The sequence below is a fragment of the Ambystoma mexicanum genome, chromosome 5p (assembly GCF_040938575.1).
Source record: "Ambystoma mexicanum isolate Mex_15411 chromosome 5p, UKY_AmexF1_1, whole genome shotgun sequence".
Lineage (NCBI taxonomy): Eukaryota > Metazoa > Chordata > Amphibia > Caudata > Ambystomatidae > Ambystoma > Ambystoma mexicanum.
This window is the reverse complement of record NC_090930.1, coordinates 78,134,837-78,148,728: the sequence shown is the minus strand read 5'-3', so window position 1 is coordinate 78,148,728 and position 13,892 is coordinate 78,134,837. Positions and strand designations below refer to the sequence as shown.

The 13,892-nt window shown below is 45.5% G+C and overlaps 1 protein-coding gene across 1 annotated transcript in view; it reads left to right on the top strand.

Annotated features, from left to right (window-relative positions):
- NALF2 (NALCN channel auxiliary factor 2) overlaps positions 1-13,892 on the top strand; it is a 966,281-nt gene that overhangs the window by 566,085 nt on the left and 386,304 nt on the right. The window lies entirely within an intron of this gene.

The following is a 13,892-nucleotide window of genomic DNA, read 5'->3' as shown; positions in this document are numbered from 1 at the left end:
TTTGAGTTCTACATACTACAGGTGAGTAGTCACTGGAGGGAAGTGAGAGGCAGGTAGGGGCCTCATGGTTGTTTTCTGTGGGAGTTAGAAAATATTCCAGTGGAGTACTCTGGTCTTCTCTGTAATTTTCCTGGCCCTAAATCTGCAAGTGTGCCCTTGTAGTCTGGACAGGGATTTTCTTTAGCAAAAAGTTGGGATTATGGGAGACGTGTCATTCTCTTCTCGGACTGTTCACAAAGTTAGGAATGTGTTTTCTGGTGGATTTCTTGACCTTACGGGTCCACATGAAGGTGTTCTACAAGCCACTTCCTCAGGGATACACAGGGGACTCTCCTGGATACAGACCAGTTATCCCTTCTGTCCAGGCGGTGAATTCTGGGCGTCACAGTTTCCGATTGAGAGGCTTTCCAAACTCTGCGGGGTGACTTGGTCTGGGGATACTGCTGATCTTGAGTACCAGGGGACGGTATCGCCGGGCTCATGTGACAATGTCCTTGAGGTCACGTCATCACATGACTCAGTATCCTAGCTTCTCCGGAGAGGTTTTAGGTTTGCACTCCAGCTTCCGTACCCCGTTATCTCTTTTAGCTCATGAAATGCGCTATGCTTGTTCACTGGCCGGATTCCCCCATTCTCACATTAATCTCATAAGATGTGCTGAGTTCCTTCCCCAGGTTTAACCCCCAGTATCTCATTTAGGCTATAAGATTTGCTGGGCTTGCTCAGGTCTCAGGGCCCATCGTCTCTTTAAGCCCATGAAATGGGCTGGGCTTTAAATGTGCTGGGCTTGCTCTGGCCTCAGGATCCATCCTCTCTTTAAGCTCATGAAATGTTCTGGGCCTCCACAGGCCTCAGTGCCGAACGTTGCTTTAAGCTTCTGAAATGTGCTGAGTTTGCTCAGGCCTCAGAGCCCATTCTATCTTTAAGCTCATGACATGTTTTTGGCTTGCTCAGGCCTTAGGGCCCATCCTCTCTTTAAGCTCATGAAATGTGTTGAGTTTGCTCCAGACTCAGGACTCATTCTATCTTTAAGCTCAAGAAATATGCTGGGCTTGCTCAGGCCCCAGGATCATCCTCTCTTTAAGCTCATGACATGTTTTTGGCTTGCTCAGGCTTTAGGGCCCATCCTATCTTTAAGCTCATGAAATGTGCTGGGCTTGCTTATGCCTCAGGATCCATCTTATCTTTAAGTTCATGAACAATACTGGGCTTGTTTAGGTTCAGGATCCATATTCTCTGTAAGCACACGAAATGTGGTTCCTTTGCTCAGGTCTCATCCTGTCTTTAAGCTCATGAAATGTGCTGAGCTTGCTCAAGCCTTAGTACCCATCCTCCCTTTAAGTTCAGGGTCCATCAACTCATGAAATGTGCTGGGCCTGCTTAGGCCTCATCATCTCTTTAAGCTCATGAAACTAATATTACTATTATTATTATTATTATTATTATTATTATTATTATTATTATTATTATTATTATTATTAAGCACCGACCTAGCCTCCAGAAGCAACAGAGCACTTTACAGAGGTATACACCGAAAAAGATACATAACAGAGAACTTTAAAGAGGTGTAAAACAGATGCATAACTGAGTGCTTTTCAGTGGTAACAACAGAACATATATACACCGGGGGTAGGATAAAGAGGGGGACAGAGGAGGATATAGTTGTACTTAGTGGTAGGGAGCAGAGGGGTGACATGATGGCATAGGAGGTGAGGAGGGAAGACTTGTTGAAGGGATGGGTCTTGAGTTATTTTCTGAATTGTAGGAGCGAGTCAGGCGGGGAGGAGGTTCCTTAGTATTGGGGCAAAGGCAGAGGAAGGCTTTTTTTCTGATCCTTTCCTTTTTGCAGCAGCAGATTTCAAGTCTGCACGTGTCCTGGCTTCTGGTGGTGCGCTGTCTGCCAGAGATGCTGAGTTTCTCCACGAGGTAGCTGGGTGACTTGAAGGTGACTGCCTGATAGATGATACATCAAGACTTGAAGGGGACTTGTGCGGGAAGTGGGAGTCAGAGAAGGGTGATGAGGGCCGGGGTGATGTGGTCATATCTGTCTAGACCCTTGACGAGGCATGCATCCGTGTGTAGGACACTTCTCAGGGGTACAAGATGGAGGACGATGGGAGGCCTTTGAGGAGGGCATTGCCCCCATCCAGGTGGGATAGGACCAGTGCTTGAACAGTGGATCTAAAGCTGTCTGGAGGGAGAAAGGGCTTCACCTTTTGCAGGATGGAGAGCTGATATCAAGCTGAGTTTTCTTAGCTATGTGTGTCTTGAAGGAGAGGTGTTTGTCGATATGAAACCCGAGATACTTGGCTCAGGAGGTGAGCTTTGGTGTGAAGCCATCAGAGTTTATGGTTGATATCCAGGTCTGTATGTCTGGGTGTTCGGTGTTGTTGGTGAAGAGTAGGAATTCAGTCATGCAGGGGCTTATCTTCAAGTATGCACTGGACATCCAAGACTGGATCAGCAAGATTTAGGTTTTAAGCCTATAGATGTCCTTGATGGAGTCGATCCTGAGGTATAGCTGTGTTTCGTCAGCATATTGGTGGATGTGGATGTTGTGTGTGGCTAGGAGGGCTCCCAGCGACTCCATGTATAGATTGCAGATCACTGGGGAGAGGATGGAACCCTGTGGCACTCCTCAGGTAATAGGTAGCATTGACAATCTAGAGCAGTCCATCTGAACAAACGGCTGGTGGTTGGCGAGGTAGGACTTGAACCTGCGTAGGACAAGGTCGCTGATCCCCATGCGCCGATGAAGGGTGTCCGTAAGCGCCTGGTGGTCTACTGTGTCAAAAGTAGCCGAGAGGTCGAGGAGAGCCACAAGGCTGGGGTGGCCATTGTCAAGGATGTTGAGGGCATCATCAACCACCTCTATGGTTGCCGTCTCCGTTCTGCATCTGGGTCTGAACCCAGATTGGTATGTTTGGAGGAGATTGATGGTATCGATGTGTTGCTGCAGTTGTGTGGCTACCACTTTCAATGATCTTACCTAGGAAGGGAAGATGGGTGATGAGGCAATATTTATCTATGTTGACGGGATCCAGAGTGGGTTTCTTTAGTAGAGGGAGGATTTGTTCTGTTTTTAGGGTTGATGGGAAGGTGCCTTGAGTTAAGGAGCGGTTGATGATCTCCAGGTAGGGTCGGAGAGCTTCTGCAGGGAGGTCTTGAGAATGGATGCTGGGAGGATGTCATCTGTATACGATGTGGCTGAAATGGTCTGGGCTTGGTCAGGCCTCACAACCCATCGTCTCTATAAATTCATGAAATGTGCTGTGCTTGCTCAGGCCTCAGGGCCCACACTCTCTTTAAGCTCATGAAATGGGCTGGGTTTGGTCCGGCCTCAGGACCCATCCTCTCTTTAAGTTCATGAAAGGTGCTGGGCCTGCCCAGGCCTCAGGACCCATCCTCTCTTTAAGCTCATGAAATGGGCTGGGCTTGGTCCGGCCTCAAGGCCCATCTTCTCTTTAAGCTCATGAAATGGGCCGGGCTTGGTCAGGCCTCAGGACCCATCCTCTCTTTAAGCTCATGAAATGGCTTGGGCTTCGTCGGGCCTCAGGACCCATCCATCATCTCTTTAAGTGCATGAAATAGGCTGGGCTTGCTCAGGACCCATCCTCTCTTTAAGCTCATGAGATGTACTGGGCCTGTTCAAGCCTCTAGACCAATCCTCCCCTAAAGCTGATGGTAGGTGTTGGTTTTTTCTTCACCCATCAGCATCCCCCCTTCTTTTCTGGCTCATGCAATGTGCCAGGCCTGTAATGTGAAGTGGCATTGCTATCTGGGTCCCTTATCGGACCCCTCCACCAAACTCCCTCCGTGGAGTGAGTCAGAGCCCCCCTGTTAAGAGGCAGCTCATTAGCCCGAGGTGACCAGACTGTGGGGGGCTGTGAGTCAGCACAGGTATTACTCATCAGTCTCATCTACGTTGGCCTCCACCACGAGAGGAGACCGGTTTACAACGTGAATCGAGGAACAAGTGGGCCTGCGCGGGGGGCCGAGAGAGGGAAGGAGGCAGGAGAAAGGGATGGAGGCTGGAAGGGAAGGTGTGTGCAAACCCCTTCGACTGCTACCCGCAGCCCATCACTGCAAAGACCCTGTGAAACCAGCCCTACTGTGACAAGCCCACACAGACCACGAAGAAACCTAACCCATGACTACACACTCAACCCGCGAGGGTGGAGTAATGAGGCTCAAGCCTCGGTATCCAAAAATCACTGCTGATGGATAAAAATCTATCAGCAAGAAGAAGCGCGGGAAGGTGTGCAAAGTGGGGGCGTCTCAAATATTAATATTCGCACAAAATGTCCGAACGCAGTTCACAATATCACCCCCCTTCATATTCCCAGCAGAACACCCATGTAAAGCTCTTCTGTGATTGCTTCCGCCTGGGTCCCACCTGTCCCTACCCATGTAGTCATGGAAACCGGACTCCCCATCAATTCTGCCACCCTAGCCCCAAGTTCATTGTTCACATTTAAAAAAATCTGTTGGCACGAGAAGGCCTAGAAATGTGGCCCAGGTGTCGCTTCACACAAGCTCAAGCAAAGCGTGGCACATCCGAGCACTGTTGATTGGGGGGTAGTGGGGGGAGGGGGGAGTTAATACCCACAAAATAACTCATCTTGCCGTGGTGACATATCTCTTCATAGGTTACATGCGTGTTCTCCGGAGTATTATGCATTTGCTCCTTCCCAGAGCAGCCGTCTACTCTAATCGCTCATCTATGATGTTACAGGCATGCAAACAGGGCTTTAAGTTGGCTGGGGCTAGGCAGGGCCCAGTCCTGGCAGTCTTCAAATACTGCCCTTGAGCAGAACCGAGGCTCTGGCAGTCTCCAAATACTGCCCTTGAAGCGAGGCTCTGCCAGGGCTCCACCACTGGCTCCCTGGACCTACTGGACCCCCCTGATTTACTCTTGCTCTTGACAATTAACCAAAGAGTGACAGTGCTGCTCTTCGCCAGTAGAGGGCTCTACTAAGACTCACAGCAGTAGTTTAAGAAATGTGAATTAGGCTGTTTTGTTACAGGAAGGGAAATTGAAATATAGAGAATAGATTCTATGTTTTTTGCACAGATTCTGCTAAAGTATTGTCATTACAGAGCTTTAATTATTTTCATACATAAGAACAATGAATTTCTTTCAAAGTAGCTGTGGAAGTATATGGCGCATTTACCTATTTTTGGCTGATTTTTTATTTTACATTTTAATATCTTTATTTTAGTCCATTTTTTACTGCATATATACTTTAATTTTGCACATCTTTTAAAATCGATTGTACTCCCAATAATTATTTATGTATTTATTGTGTATTTGTAAGGCGCTTATATATCAAGTAAATTGTGTTTCAAAGCGCCCACATGGGGTCAGCATCTTTTAAAGGTTCCTTGGCTACCTGGAATTTGAGGTTGCGGCAGACACTTTACACCCACCCCAAAATATTGCTTCGGGACACACTGGAGCCCCCATCAATGTATTACCCCACAGGGCACTAAGTGCAAATTGTAGTCTCGCAATCTCCATCTCTACCTTCCAGCGCTCTCTTACCTGTCGAAATCTTTCATGTGTAAGTCTGATGCCCTTCACCCTTCCTACTCTCTGATGCCCTTCATAAGCAGAACCGGATGGGGGTACACCACGTGGCGGCACAGCAGGTGCTTTTAGACCACCCTGTTGGTGACTGGCATAGTATGAAAACTAATCATATAACATAAGAGTAATACATATATGCTTGTGTTATTTCCTAATACCTGCTGTTACTATTATAGATTTATTTATATACAGGAGGAAAAGTGCTCTTTTGATCACAAAAGAACTTACAGTAGATAAGAAATCAGATTTGAGGGAAAGCAGTGAGCCTCTTACAATGGGTGAGTTTGAGGGACATTCTGACCTGGTTGTGGAGGCGGGTATATGGAACCGTCACCCGGGAAAATGCATAAGTGGACACACATAGATTAAGGACAACCAACATTGGACATTTTTAAGTGCAGGTAGGCGGTACCGCCAGCTATGCTCGGGATGTGACCATGATGGGTGAAGTGCTAGAGTGGAGGCAGAGGAAGTGAGGAACAGAGGCAGGTTAGAGGCGAAGGAAACATGTTAGCAGGCAGATGAGAGAAAGGTTAATAGGGTAGCTCAGAGTATTACCCCACTTTATTGTAATCACTACATTGACCTTTGGAAAGGAGAATGGCAAAATGTACCACTTGGTGTTCATAGCCATCCTTCCATGCACACGTTTTTCCTATATGCATTAGCCCACTGGGCTATTTTCCCAGTCAGCAATGTAATGGCTGTGTGCGTTGTTCGCCAGTTTCTTGGTTGACCTACTCATGGGTTGGCTGCCTGGTGATGTGATGGGCCTGACTGGAGAAGTTCCCACATCCTGGAAGAGATGGTTTAATATTCGCAGCCTTAACTAGTCATAGGATATTCCTGGCGGGCCAAGCCCTCAAGCCTTGGCTGTGTCGGGCAGGCCTTATGAGTTTGGCTATTTATGTATTGCAAAGTGGGCTTACAAAGCGCCTTTCTGCCATGTTTGGTGGCTTCGCTGTGCGTGGCTCTGTAAGTAAAAGGGAGGTCATCAGTGAGATAGTGGGAGAGGCAGATGCACCTTCTGTGATGCTTCTATGGGTTTGGTGGGGACACTTGGCACCATGTTATCAGACGATGAGAGTCCAAGGTCTGATAGTTTAAAATGCTTTGGGTCTGGTTAATCGCTGATGTGGGCGAGTGTGATCAGGCTGAAGGGAAGAGCTTAGTCATAGCTCAATTAATGTTGATGTCTTAAGCGATAGGCCTGTGGAGGTCATGTGTGGGGGATTGGTATGTGCATTATAAGGTAGTAGAGGCTTTATAGGGGAGCCGACCAGTAAGGGAGAAGAGGGGAGTAGATTAAAAAAGGAGTGCAAGTATTGGGAAAAGTAATGTTGGGCATTATTCAGGAACGAGGACACTGGCACCATCTGGGGAATTGACTATGATATGAGCGGTTATTTTAACACCCAGAGGTTTCTAAGCGGGGACACGGAGATCGAACCTGCGTTGCTCCATGTCGTTTTGCTTCCAAGGCGAGCACGTTGCCTCTGAGCTATCCTAGCCCGTTCTGCTAAATGTTTGTGGGGGGTGTGGGTCACATTACCACAGAAAAGATTCTGCGGTAAAAGATTTTGCATCCTGTTAAAAAAAACGACAGAGATCAACCAGGGCATCCCTTGTGCAATGGGACGGTGGACAGACAGACAAATCCCCAAACGGGAAAGAGGGAGTGGGAGGAGGGGTGCAAAATGGAATTGACAGAAAAGAGTCACACAATATAGTGACCCCCAATCTGTTTATGATAGTAGTTTTTCAATTCGGATGGTTTTGTGGGATCCAACATAAGCCATTTTCCAATAGTCTTTGTCAGCAAGTTGCGTGCAGGGTCCTGCTATTTTCCTATAATTTAAGGGGTGGGGGGACTTCCATTGGGTCGAAGTCTACACCAGTTGCTGTATAGTTGGCTGAGGTTTTTGGTGCTGGTCTTGTGCTGGAGCCAGTTGAATAGCCAGGTGTTGAACTGTTTGCTGAAGGTCAGGTGTTCCTCTGTGCAGGGGTCTTAGGCATTGAGTTCCAGAGTTTGGTTGCTAGGAGGGAGAAGGAATGCCCTACGCTGCATTTCCAGGTAGGTTTGGCACTCGTGTGTCATTTGGTGCTGGATAGTCGCATTCGCGAAAGTATGTTGTGTGTGAATTTCCTTGAGATGGAATTAGGCCCACGTGGTGCTAGGTGGGGTGATATTGGGGATCTGTGAGGAATCCCGATAAACACTGGACTAATGCAGGTTAGAAGTTTAAACTCTGTCTAGGTCCGGGGTGGGTAAACTATATAAGATAAAGGAGATAGAGTATGGGGTAACAGGGAGCAAAGATCAAAGTATACAAAAAGTGGTACACTTTATATAGAAAAATATTAGAAATATTTCTAACTTGCATAGAAGATCAGAGATGCCAGCAGAATGTTTCGATCTTCTGAGATCCGGGTCTCTGTGATCAGTCTATTTCTAACTTGCATAGAAGATCAGAGATGCCAGCAGAATGTTTCAATCTTCTGAGATCCGGGTCTCTGTGATGAGTCTATTTCTAACTTGCATAGAAGATCAGAGATGCCAGCAGAATGTTTTGATCTTCTGAGATACGGGTCTCTGTGATGAGTCTATTTCTAACTCGCATAGAAGATCAGTGATGCCAGCAGAATAGTTCAATATTCTGAGATCCGGGTCTCTGTGATGAGTTTATTTCTAACTTGCATAGAAGATCAGAGATGCCAGCAGAATGTTTCGATCTTCTGAGATACGGGTCTCTGTGATGAGTCTATTTCTAACTCGCATAGAAGATCAGAGATGCCAGCAGAATAGTTCAATATTCTGAGATCCGGGTCTCTGTTATGAGTTTATTTCTAACTCGCATAGAAGATCAGAGATGCCAGCAGAATGTTTCGATCTTCTGTGATACGGGTCTCTGTGATGAGTTTATTTCTAACTCGCATAGAAGATCATAGATGCCAGCAGAATGTTTCGATCTTCTGAGATCCGGGTCTCTGTGATGAGTTTATTTCTAACTCGCATAGAAGATCAGAGATGCCAGCAGAATAGTTCAATATTCTGAGATCCGGGTCTCTGTGATGAGTCTATTTCTAACTCGCATAGAAGATCAGAGATACCAGCAGAATAGTTCAATATTCTGAGATCCGGGTCTCTGTGATGAGTCTATTTCTAACTCGCATAGAAGATCAGAGATGCCAGCAGAATAGTTCAATATTCTGAGATACGGGTCTCTGTGATGAGTTTATTTCTAACTCGCATAAGAGACCAGAGATGCCAGCTGAATATTTCGATCTTCTGAGATCCGGGTCTCTGTGATGAGTTTATTTCTAACTCGCATAGAAGATCATAGATGCCAGCTGAATATTTCGATCTTCTGAGATCCGGGTCTCTGTGATGAGTTTATTTCTAACTCGCATAGAAGATCAGAGATGCCAGCAGAATGTTTCGATCTTCTGAGATCCGGGTCTCTGTGATGAGTTTATTTCTAACTCACATAGAAGATCAGAGATGCCAGCAGAATGTTTCGATCTTCTGAGATCCGGGTCTCTGTGATGAGTCTATTTCTAACTCGCATAGAAGATCAGAGATGCCAGCAAAATGTTTCGATCTTCTGAGATCCGGGTCTCTGTGATGAGTCTATTTCTAACTCGCATAGAAGATCAGAGATGCCAGCAGAATGTTTGGTGACAATACAGACCTTGATTCGGCGGCCGTTGGAACTGTTACTTTGTGTCCCCTTTGAGTAGAGGGAATTAGATCAGCATACCTAATATTTGTGGCGAGGACATCAAAAGATTCTTGGTTGCTGCACTCATCCTCCAACAAACTCAGTAGGTCCTTTGTGGGATCGGGTTGATCATCATGGAATGGCGGGGGGGTGGGATTTTTCGTGATGCGAAGTTTAATGAATGGAGTGAGATGCCAGGTGTTGGTCTGCTTGGCGGTGCAGGTTTAGCCCTTGACAAGGAGGTTGATTGAAGGTTTGCCTGGTGTTTGGTGTTGTGTGTTAGTTGTCCATCCATTGGGTTGTTGGCTTGAGGCGAGGATTTGTCATCTGATGTTGGTGCAGGGAGTTGTTTTAGGAGGCATCTAAAGGTGAAAGCCCTCATGGGTTACCTTCCTATGACTCTTGTTGATTGGTTTGCAGGCGTTGTGCAAGCAGGCGCCTTAGCTTCCCCGCGTCTTTCTTCCACTCTGATCCCGCCATGCTTTCGTCTTCTAGGCATGGTCCGGTCTTGCTGCGCGACGAGTATGAGTGGATAAGAGGAATCTATAAGGCAAACTGGTGAGGTTCCCTGGAAAGGGATGTTGTACCCTTTACAAGCGATCATTCAGGTGGCAGCTCAGCTGTTGAGGCTTATCTGGGACAGGAAAATGGGTTGTTTTAGCAAAATACTATTTTAACTTTGGTGTGCGACGGTTGGAATAGTGGCAATAGAGTGATGTCAGGGAATGTAATGAGACAAGAGACACTTAAGGCCGTGTCCGTGCAGCTGCCACTGAAAAGTATCCTGTGTCTGTTTCAGTGGAGCTTAGAAGCTCCACTGAAACAAGCACAGATCCTGTGCGTCCCATTGGCTAGGTGGGGTAACCTTGTGTGTGTGTGTGATCAGGCTGTGCACTTGATCTTTGAAATGCAAAACAATGCATGTTAATTAATCCAGGGCCCGGTATTATTGGGCAGTTGTACTTTGTGGGGCCAATCTGGTATTGTGAAACCGAGCCTGGTGGTGCAAACCAACACTGTTATGCAATCCCTGCTAGGGGCGCTATAGAAATTGCAAAAATAAATAAATAAGAAGCAAATCCAGCTGGGTGAAAACCAGTCGAGAAGTGTAAAGAAGATATGGAATGTAATCATTGGTCAGGTAATGCTGAAGCAACAGTAGTGTGCAGTCAGGGAGGGGCAACGCTCTAACCACGCAGTGTCTGAAATGAAAATGAGTTTGGCTTATGCAGACATTCATCTCATAGTGGCTCAGATAAATCTGCCTATGCAACAGTTAGTCCGCTTAAACAAAGGTACATCTGGCTATGTACAGTTAGTCTGCTTAAACAAAGGTACATCTGGCTATGCACAGTTAGTCTGCTTAAACAAAGGTACATCTGGCTATGCAACAGTTAGTCTGCTTAAACAAAGGTATATCTGGCTATGCAACAGTTAGTCTGCTTAAACAAAGGTACATCTGGCTATGCAGCAGTTAGTTCCGCTTAAACAATGGTACATCTGGCTATGCAGCCGTTAGTTCTGCTTAAACAAAGGTACATCTGGTTATGCAACAGTTAGTTCCGCTTAAACAAAGGTAAATCTGGCTAAGCAGCCGTTAGTTCCGCTTAAACAAAGGTACATCTGGATATGCAGCCGTTAGTTCCGCTTAAACAAAGGTACATCTGGCTATGCAACAATTAGTCTGCTTAAACAAAGGTACATCTGGCTATTCAACAGTTAGTCTGCTTAAACAAAGGTACATCTGGTTATGCAGCCGTTAGTTCCGCTTAAACAAAGGTACACCTGGCTATGCAGCCGTTAGTTCCGCTTAAACAAAGGTACATCTGGCTATGCAACAGTTAGTCTGCTTAAACAAAGGTACATCTGGCCATGCAGCAGTTAGTTCCGCTTAAACAAAGGTACATCTGGCTATGCAACAGTTAGTCTGCTTAAACAAAGGTACATCTGGCTATGCAACAGTTAGTTCCGCTTAAACAAAGGTACATCTGGATATGCAGCAGTTAGTTCCGCTTAAACAAAGGTACATCTGGCTATGCAACATTTACTCTACTTAAACAAAGGTACATCTGGCTATGCAGCAGTTAGTTCTGCTTAAACAAAGGTACATCTGGCTATGCACAGTTAGTCTGCTTAAACAAAGGTACACCTGGCTATGCAACAGTTAGCCTGCTTCAACAAAGGTACATCTGGCTATGCAACAGTTAGTGTGCTTAAACAAAGGTACATCTGGCTATGCAGCAGTTAGTTCCGCTTAAACAAAGGTATATCTGGCTATGCAGCAGTTAGTTCCGCTTAAACAAAGGTACATCTGGCTATGCAGCTGTTAGTTCCGCTTAAACAAAGGTACATCTGGCTATGCAGCCGTTAGTTCTGCTTAAACAAAGCTACATCTGGTTATGCAACAGATAGTTCCGCTTAAACAAAGGTAAATCTGGCTATGCAGCCGTTAGTTCCACTTAAACAAAGGTACATCTGGCTATGCAGCCGTTAGTTCCACTTAAACAAAGGTACATCTGGCTATGCAGCCGTTAGTTCCGCTTAAACAAAGGTACATCTGGATATGCAGCCGTTAGTTCCGCTTAAACAAAGGTACATCTGGCTATGCAACAATTAGTCTGCTTAAACAAAGGTACATCTGGCTATGCAACAGTTAGTCTGCTTAAACAAAGGTACATCTGGTTATGCAGCCGTTAGTTCCGCTTAAACAAAGGTACATCTGGATATGCAGCCGTTAGTTCCGCTTATACAAAGGTACATCTGGCTATGCAACAATTAGTCTGCTTAAACAAAGGTACATCTGGCTATGCAGCAGTTAGTTCCGCTTAAACAAAGGTATATCTGGCTATGCAGCAGTTAGTTCCGCTTAAACAAAGGTACATCTGGCTATGCAGCCGTTAGTTCCGCTTAAACAAAGGTACATCTGGCTATGCAGCCGTTAGTTCTGCTTAAACAAAGCTACATCCGGTTATGCAACAGATAGTTCCGCTTAAACAAAGGTAAATCTGGCTATGCAGCCGTTAGTTCCACTTAAACAAAGGTACATCTGGCTATGCAGCCGTTAGTTCCACTTAAACAAAGGTACATCTGGCTATGCAGCCGTTAGTTCAGCTTAAACAAAGGTCCATCTGGCTATGCAACAGTTAGTCTGCTTAAACAAAGGTACATCTGGCTATGCAACAGCTAGTCTGCTTAAACAAAGGTACTTCTGGTTATGCAGCCGTTAGTTCCGCTTAAACAAAGGTACATCTGGCTATGCAGCCGTTAGTTCCGCTTAAACAAAGGTACATCTGGCTATGCAACAGTTAGTCTGCTTAAACAAAGGTACATCTGGCTATGCAACAGTTAGTCTGCTTAAACAAAGGTACATCTGGATATGCAGCAGTTAGTTCGGCTGAAACAAAGGTACATCTGGCTATGCAACAGTTAGTCTGCTTAAACAAAGGTACATCTGGCTATGCAACAGTTAGTTCCGCTTAAACAAAGGTACATCTGGCTATGCAGCAGTTAGTTCCGCTTAAACAAAGGTACATCTGGCCATGCAACAGTTAGTCTGCTTAAACAAAGGTACATCTGGCTATGCAGCAGTTAGTTCCGCTTAAACAAAGGTACATCTGGCTAAGCAACAGTTAGTCTGCTTAAACAAAGGTACATCTGGCTATGCAACAGTTAGTTCCGCTTAAACAAAGGTACATCTGGCTATGCAGCAATTTGTTCTGCTTAAACAAAGGTACATCTGGCTATGCAACAGTTAGTCTGCTTAAACAAAGGTACATCTGGCTATGCAGCAGTTAGTTCCGCTTAAACAAAGGTACATCTGGCTATGCAACAGTTAGTCTGCTTAAACAAAGGTACATCTGGCTATGCAACAGTTAGTCTGCTTAAACAAAGGTACATCTGGCTATGCAACAGTTAGTCTGCTTAAACAAAGGTACATCTGGCTATGCAACAGTTAGTCTGCTTAAACAAAGGTACATCTGGCTATGCAGCAGTTAGTTCCGCTTAAACAAAGGTACATCTGGCTATGCAACAGTTAGTCTACTTAAACAAAGGTACATCTGGTTATGCAACAGTTAGTTCCGCTTAAACAAAGGTAAATCTGGCTATGCAGCCGTTAGTTCCGCTTAAACAAAGGTACATCTGGCTATGCAGCCGTTAGTTCCGCTTAAACAAAGGTACATCTGGCTATGCAACAGTTAGTCTGCTTAAACAAAGGTACATCTGGCTATGCAACAGTTAGTCTGCTTAAACAAAGGTACATCTGGCTATGCAGCAGTTAGTTCCGCTTAAACAAAGGTACATCTGGCTATGCAACAGTTAGTCTACTTAAACAAAGGTACATCTGGCTATGCAGCAGTTAGTTCTGCTTAAACAAAGGTACATCTGGCTATGCAACAGTTAGTCTGCTTATACAAAGGTACATCTGGCTATGCAGCAGTTAGTTCCGCTTAAACAAAGGTACATCTGGCTATGCAACAGTTATTTCCGCTTAAACAAAGGTACATCTGGCTATGCAGCAATTAGTTCCGCTTAAACAAAGGTACATCTGGCTATGCAACAGTTAGTCTGCTTAAACAAAG